Below are 8,692 nucleotides of genomic sequence, written 5' to 3'. Positions count from 1 at the left end.
TTTTTCCAGTAAGTTGAGGGTGCTAGTGAGCAATGTGAGACAACTCTAGAGGAGATTTTGTTGACATATTGTGAGTTTTTTGTAGAGTTGTATGATGCAGAATTCACCGTCAGTCCTTAATAAGATGTCAAATGTTGACAGTCAAATGTTGTGGTTTACCAGGTGTGTTGTATTATAATTATTATAATTAGAATTAACCACATGGTGGCATTTACTGAAGTAGACCATTCTAATACAGGAACAACTAGAACAACTAACCACAGTGATTAAATGATCTGTTATACTTTTGGATGCTAAAGATAGTTTTGACATGACATATCATTTTACCTCTAAAACCAGTTTTGAGGGGAAATTTGTCTTTTTTTCTCTCAAGAAAACACATTTGTGACTCATCAGATAACAAAATTAAATTGTATGAGATCACAAAGTTTGATTTTTTGTGAACAGAAATGACCACATTATTATTCATCAGCCTATTTTATCTGTAGTTTGGGATTTATCCTATAATTATTATTACTGTAGATCTTTACTTTATTTATTATTTATTTTACTTTATTTAATTTTGTATCAATTTAATAATTTAGTCATTTATTTTTATTTATTTATTTTTCTTTAAATCACATGTTTTTTCTCTTTTTTAATTAATTAATTTGTTTATTTATTTTATTTAACAGTAACATCAGGTGTACAGAAATATACAAATAGAGCACAAATGTAAATGTTGTCCCTCCATATTTTGGTACTTTTCCCCCAATGCCTCCTCCCACCCAACCCTCGCCCACTGCAGATGCAAAAAGGATAAAGAACAAAAAAACAAAGTTAAATTAAATACAAAAAAGGATTAAAAAATTAAAATAAAATAAATAATAAAAAATTAAGTACACATTGAAAGTAATAATAATTATAGGATAAATCCCAAACAGGCTGATAAACTTTACCATGTACAAATGGAAAAATTAACTGTTAGTTGTCATTTTTGTTTACATAAATCAAACTTTATGATGTCATACAATTTAGCTGATAGAGAGAAATACATCTCACATGCCATAAGTCCATTATTCTGTCCAAATATACTAGGTCTAAATAAAATTAAAACTGACATGTTCTATTTTAAAATACAAGTGGTCTTAATCAGTCAGTCTGTCAAAATAAGATAAGAGGGGCTGCCAGCTATATTAAAATGCATTTATTTTTTTAAAAGGTTATTTTTCATTAAAAAATACAATTAAATATTTTTTTGCAATAAAAAAACAAGACATATTTCTGCACTAGTGTCAAGAAAATTACATTTAATGTCGGAAAATGCTTGAAAAAACAGGTGAAGTAATCTCAATCACACTGGCATTTTTTCTCTTATTAACATTTTTTTTTTTTTTTAGAATTACTGACGTACTAGCGTGGATATTTTCTGCAGCAATAACCACATAGTTCAACACATAATAGATGTAAATATGATGTATTTTCTCCACCAGGAGGTGCCAGTGTTCATGTAATGGCCTTTGTGTCTGCAGGAAAATACTTTTAAGTGGATGAATTTGGGGAAACAATGCCAGTGATACCTGGGGAAAAGTAATAATGATAGAGATTAAATGTTCAGAATTAAAGTAATATATATTTCATTTATGTTTAATAATGACCTGTCACCAATCTGTTGCCATTATCTCGAGCATGATTAAAAGCCCATCCATCCATATATCCCTCCATCTATCCATTTATTCATCCATCCATCCTGCTGGGAGGCAGAAACAGAGGCAGCCAGCCTCCGCAGCCAATCACAGATCAGGAGATTAGATACTCTTAAGTGCAGATAACAGCAGCAGATGCCTGCCTGCCAGCCACGTTCAGCCATACTCCGGACATCACATCCATCATCTGTGTTATTCACTAAGTAATGGAGCTTGATTTACATGTTTTATTTGAAACTCACCGCAGGACAAGAAACAAAGTGTGTGTTTTCTATTGACGTAACACTTCCTATAACTGCTGAGTGTTGAGCACCTTTAAGGGTTTTTTAAAGTGAGTTTTTTGAGTGTAACTGTTCAGTTCTGCACATAAACACACGGACAGAAACCGTCCTAATTACTAGATACAGTTAAAACTGAGAAGGGTTATGATATACTCGATATAAACTGTCAGGAAAACACCAGTGGTCCATATTAGTCCTGTTGGTGTGTGTTACATTGTATTTACTCTACACGTGCTGATAGTGCTGGACTGTCCTCTACTGTCTTGTACTGTCACTTACTGTCTTTTACTGCACTCTACTGTCATTTACTGAACTGAATTGTCTTCTACTGTCCTCTCATTTACTGTACTGTCTGTTACTGAGCTGTCTTTTACTGTCCTGTACCATCTTTTACTGTACTGTACTGTCTTCTACCGTCCTGTACTGTGTTTTACTGTCCTGTAATGTGTTTTACTGTCCTATACTGTCGTTTACTGTCCTGTGTTTTCCTGTCCTTTACTGTACTGTGTTTTACTGTCCTGTACTGTGTTTTACTGTCCTATACTGTCGTTTACTGTCCTGTACCATCTTTTACTGTCCTGTACTGTGTTTTACTGTCCTATACTGTCATTTACTGTCCTGTACTGTGTTTTACTGTCCTATACTGTCATTTACTGTCCTGTACTGTGTTTTACTGTCCTATACTGTGTTTTACTGTACTGTACTGTACTGTCTTCTACTGTCCTGTCCTGGAATTTACTGTACTGCACTGTCTTCTACTGTCCTGTACCGCCTTTTACTGTCATTTACAGTACTGAACTGTCTTCTACTGTCATGTACTGGTATTTACTGTATTTTACCATCTTTAACGTTACTGAAATGTCTTCTACTGTCATTTACTGTCCTGTACTGTCTTCTGCTGTACTGTACTGTCTTTTACTTTACTGAACTGCACTGTCCTACTGTCCTGTACTGGTATTTACTGCCGTTTATGGTCATGTACTGAACTGTCTTCTACTATCCTTTACTGTAGTTTACTGTACTGAACTAACTTCTACTGTCCTTTACTGTCTTTTATTGTACTGAACTGTCACCTACTGTCCTGTCACTTACTTTACTGAGCTATCTTCTACTGTCCTGTACTCTTCATCTACTGTCTTGTACTCTACTTAACTGTCATCTATTGTGTGAGGTGATTGCACGATAGGAAATAAGAGAAATAACACATTTCTGACAAACAAATTGTATTTTTGAAAAGTTTTACGACTTTAGGTCTCTTAAATGAACCAAACTGAGAAGGGAACATCACGTGTTACTGCTGCTCGCATGTCATAGACATATGCAACCTGTGACGAGGCGTCTCAAGGACAGCAGGAATTGCTTTGCTATAAAGGGGCACAATGCAAATAGGTTGGGAGCAAGTGTTCTACTGTCCTTTACTGTCCTGTAGTGTCTTCTATACTGTGCTGTACTGGCATGTACTGTGCCCTACTGTCCTGTTTTGTCTTCTACTCCACTGTACTGTCTTTTACTTTTCTGTACTTTTTGCTTCTGTACTGTCTTTTAATATGTTTACTGTACTTTCTTGCACTATAATGCCCTATACTGTCCTCTACAGTCTTCTACTTTACTGTACTATTCTCTGCACCAGTGGGCTTACAGCAGTGTTTCGTGGGAGTTATATTTCCCCGTGTAGAACAGTAGTTCCTTTAGCAGCCAAATATTATTCTTGGCTCGTAGTCCGTCGTGTACTAGATGTTTTGCTTTGAATTTCCAAATCTCAACTATGAGCTGAAAGAAAACTTCTTTTGGGATTTAAATAATTTTGAATACATCATAAATAATGTTATTTTTTTTTTTTTGGTGGTTTTAGCCATGTGCAGGATTATAGGAATAACCATATGAATAATGTTGGCAGTGAATTTATTGCAGCTGTACAAGAAAAATCTACGTGTTGGCAGGATTTTATTTCCCTAAAACTGTAAAATACTTAATGCAGGAGAGGAATAACTTTCCAGAAACCGTATTAGTAGTCTCTGTTTTGAATCCAGTTGGTTTTTCCTCCTTCTTTTTTTGTCATTTTATCAAGGAAGACAATCTGTTAATAGCAATGTTTTCTCAGCCTTTAAATCCTTCCAACTTAGACTAAAAAAATCTGCAGGTGTTTGCTTTGTTTGCAAAGATCAGCGTCCCCCTTTTTCTCTCTTCTGCAATGTGAAACAATCCATCAGATTTGCTGCCAAAACCAACCTGCTGCATGCAGTGCAGAAGTAGCTCAAGGCTGACAGTCTTCACAACACTGGTCTCATTCATTTAACAGCTCAACCTTTAAACCTTTATTGTGTTTAGCACTTTATAAAAGAAACGTTTGCATTCAGTTAATCATACAGAACACCAACTGCCATCCTGCAAAAACAGGTTTGATGTTGGAAAATATCCCAAATACATTTTAACCCCAACATCCTCTAATTTATTTGAGCCCTAGTCTTTTAAGTGTTCGCTCCCAGTTTTCCTCTTAGTACAGTATGTTCACAGTTAGATAAATCATTTGTTTCTTTAAGAGCTTCCTCCACCACTTAACAAAGATACACTCCTGATTTAATTTCAACTTGCATATTTAGTATCTTTGTAAAAGATGTGTTCTCTGCAGTTGGCAACTCTGGTGTCTAAAAACTGGAGCCAATGCTGAAGTGCCTTAAACCTAAATTCTCCTCTGGTTGCAAAAAGAAGTCTGATTGTATAGAAGTCTATGAGAAAATGAGCCTACTTCTCACTTGATTTATTACCTCAGTAAACATTGTAAACATGAGTTTATGGTCTCAATCGCTGGTTTCAAGTCTTCTTCAATACAGCATGATGTTCATTTAGTAAATGATGGTCCCATTTAGTGTCAAATAGAACATAAAGCAGGGGATGCTTTAGGGCGGGGCTACCTTGTGATTGACAGGTCGCTATCACGGCGTTGTCCAGTCTGGGAGTTGTCCGTGTTTTCGTCTTACAACTTTAACCCTTTCACAGTGTGTTTTCAGTTCATCAAAGTTAATTAGAAATTTTGGTCACCTGAAAATGTTCGGTTGTACTTAGCTCCACCCTATGGTGTAACTTTTGGTTCCAAAAAACCAAGATGGCAACAGCCAAATTGCCGAACTCGAGGCTTCACAACCGTAGTCCACAAACCAATGGGTGACGTCAAGGTGACTACGTCCACTTCTTATATACACTCTATGCATGTCACACAAACAGTGGTCTCCTGGATTAAAGTCCTGTGTTTGCTTGACCCGTCTATCCATCCACCCACCACGACAGAACCCAAATTCCACCTTTACATCTGTCATAATTACTAGGGCCACAAGAGGCAGCCCTGCATGTGCAAACCTGACACTAGCGGGGTTCGTGGAGTGTTATAGTTGTGTTTCCTGTTCATGAAAGTTAATTTGGGTGGCCTAAAAATGTCGTATTCAGTGTTCGGTTGTTCTTAGCTCCTCCCTTTCTTGTCACTGCTGGTTCTGATCGTGTCTAGAATGGAGCCCGCAAATTGCAAAATCTGATCTGAAATCTGCAAAAAGTTCTGCGAGACTCGCTGCCAGACAACCTATCCTAACCTTCAAAATGGCAGTCCACAAACCAATGGGTGACGTCATGGTGACCTCGTTCACTTCTTATATACAGTCTATGGTTCTCTGGTAGAATTTAAATTCAAGTTCTGTGTTTTTAAAGCAGGAAACATTAAAGAGTCAGTTAGTCTGAATAATAAAATCAAAGATTTCAACAGAAACCATCAAACTCTGTCTTTGTAGGCAGATGATATTACTTCTGGAGGTCTGTGGGTGATATCACTTCCTTGCAGAGTCCCTCTGTAGGTGGTTTTGTCACACCTACTGAACTGTTTTTGAGAGCAGTACCACAAGAGTCATTTTGGTGGGTTTCCACATGCATTTCAAACTAATCCTCCCACTGAATATGAGCAGCAGTAAATCCAGATAAAAAAAAATTTAATCAGTTACCATTTTTTGTGGAGAATATGAATTATGATGAGGAGATCAGTCAGAAAAATCTTCTTATCCCTGCACACTGATTTAGACTGATGACGAGAGTCTGCATATTGTCTATTAATAAAACCCACATTTTAATATCTGACATTTTCAATTAGATGTTTTTTTTTAAAAGGGTGTTTGAGTTAAGAGAGGGATTAATAAGAGACAGAGAAGAGTGGAGATGTAATTGTAAAACGTAATTCTTTTGTACAAGAACATCAATACGGGACTGAGGGACGGAGCCTGTACTCTTTTTACACACGTTGCCATGGAAACCAGCCCAGCAGCCAACCAGCTGCTGCAACAATCCAGAGAAAACCCCCCCACACACACTCCTCTTCCTCCACCATCTTTTACACACACGACCCCCCGTCTTCTCTGCACATTCATATTGCATACCAGCACATGGATTATTATAAGCCGACCAATGAGTGTTTTTACGGTAAAAAAAAAAGAGATGAAACTAAAACACACACCTTGCATGCACTTGCGGTGCACAGAGCTGATGCATAACTGAACTGTGACAACGGTTGTGCAGCAGGCGCTGATACACAACAGGAAATGAGTCAGCTTATTTGAGAGCAAAAAGATAACCGCAACGTTTAAATCCACCAAAGTGTAGAAAATTAAATTTACCTGCCTGGAGGAGGAGGATAAGTATTTAATTTAAATGTTGTCAAGTGAAGAACAGGCCAGTTTAAGACCACACAAATACACACTGAGTGCATAGACTGTATGAGTGCATATGTGGACACAAATAGAGCATGATAATTGCCTTGCGTTAAACATCTGGACAGTCTTCGCTGTGTGAAATACAGGGTGATATAATTCAAGAGAACAACTGGTGGGATGAAGAAGGATGATTTAGAGTTTTGGACTGTTGATAGGACCAAACAAGTCATTTGAAAGTCAACTCGCGGTTTAGGAACTAGACAATGGGCACTTTCCATTATTTATCTTCAGACATTTTGAAGAGTAAATGGTGAATTGATAAAAACATTTTAATTAGAAAGAATTGACAGAGTAATTGGAGAATAGAAAATAATCATTAGATGCAATCCAATATTCAAATTGTTCAGATTACTTATCTATACTCTGTAGTTCTTTGTGCTGCTGTGACACTTTTAATTTGGGACCAGTGAAGTTCAATCTCATGTAATGGGACAAATAAAAATCTCCCTGTTGGTAATCACATTCAGCTTTTTATTTAAAGTTGAGGACAATGTTTGAGATACTGTGTCCACATGAAGAGTTAAAACACAAAGAGTGCAAAGAAGAAAAGTGACTTTTCTGCAGTTTTGTTCAGAAAGAAACTTAGATCATATCACTGACGGTCCGATATCTGATATTGAATAAAAGTCCAGGATCAGCCAGATATGTCGGCCGGGTCTTAGTTTCTAATGCACGCTAACGTGTCGTCTGTGGCTCCGGCGAGGGTTTAAATTTCCCTGACGCAGTGAGGAAGAGGAGAGCTGCGTTTCATCGACCTTCCAGAGGCGAACCCCCCGACCATCAACACGGGCCGGGTCTCACATTACTGACAGCCCGGCCCTTAAGGGCTGAACACACACACACACACTGAGCACTACATAAACCCCCTCTATGGGGCAGTTTACTGTGACAGGACGACATGAGATTAACATTTGTGATAATCCACTCATGTTCTTTACAAACCGGTGAGGTGGCTGATGGGTCAAACTGTGACTTTGTGTTGGTTTGGTGATTGTTGAGGTCCAAAGGTGTGAAATAACCCTAAGTACATCTGCTTTGATCAGTTTTAGATACTGTACTTTACTCAAATATGGAGGGAAATACTCTACCAATACTTTTTACTACACTAGGGTTATGTGACGGCAGTAGGATTTTCATGATATCATGTCATCGTCTCTGATTCTAATTCTAAATTTCCTTATTGATGTACACTTTTACCGCTAACACAAATTTTCTTTTACTTAAGCGCATTTTTACATGACGGATTTTCAATTGTAATGCAGTATTTTTCCATTTTGGTGTTGTTCATTTTACCATTTACTCTTTGGAAAAAGAAGGAGGTCAGATTCAGATGAGGGTGACTGACAACAATATGTGGGATCAATTTGGTCTTTGATTAAAAATCTGGTGTCGGTCAGTCAATGTCATCTGCCTCTGATATGATGGATATGAGGCAGTTTGATTGATTACATACTGTATGTATCATACAGATCAATATTACACCGCAAGGCAAAGGGAAAAAACGTAACCTAGAGTCAATTCCCATTATAAATGTCAATGCAGTTTCACCCAAGTGTGCATATACTGTTACAGTATCAGGGCCGACTTTAAAATTATTGGAGCCCTTGATGAGATTTTGCATTTCTACATCTTAACAACACAATCATTTCTCCACCTCCACCAAATACAGGCAATGTTGCTTCAAAACAGACAGACTGTTGAGCAAACTCCAAAACATTAACAATGGTATCTTTTAAATGTCAGTTATCTTTGATTAGGTCTGTGGTAGAATCTGCATTTACATCCTGATCATTTTCATGCACTGTCATCACAAAGCAAAGTTAGTTCACAGTACTTTAAGATGATCGTTTCCCCGGCAACTCAGACTTGAATGTGGATGAAGTTGCAGACGTGCTACACGAGCAAAGGGATCCTTATGCTGGGTTCACACTACGAGCAACACAGCAACAGGCTACAAGTCATTTTTATTGGAAGTCAGTGA

The sequence above is a fragment of the Sebastes umbrosus genome, chromosome 23, assembly GCF_015220745.1.
Source record: "Sebastes umbrosus isolate fSebUmb1 chromosome 23, fSebUmb1.pri, whole genome shotgun sequence".
In the NCBI taxonomy this organism is placed as follows: domain Eukaryota; kingdom Metazoa; phylum Chordata; class Actinopteri; order Perciformes; family Sebastidae; genus Sebastes; species Sebastes umbrosus.
The sequence above is the reverse complement of the archived record's forward strand: the minus strand, read 5'-3'. Positions refer to the sequence as shown.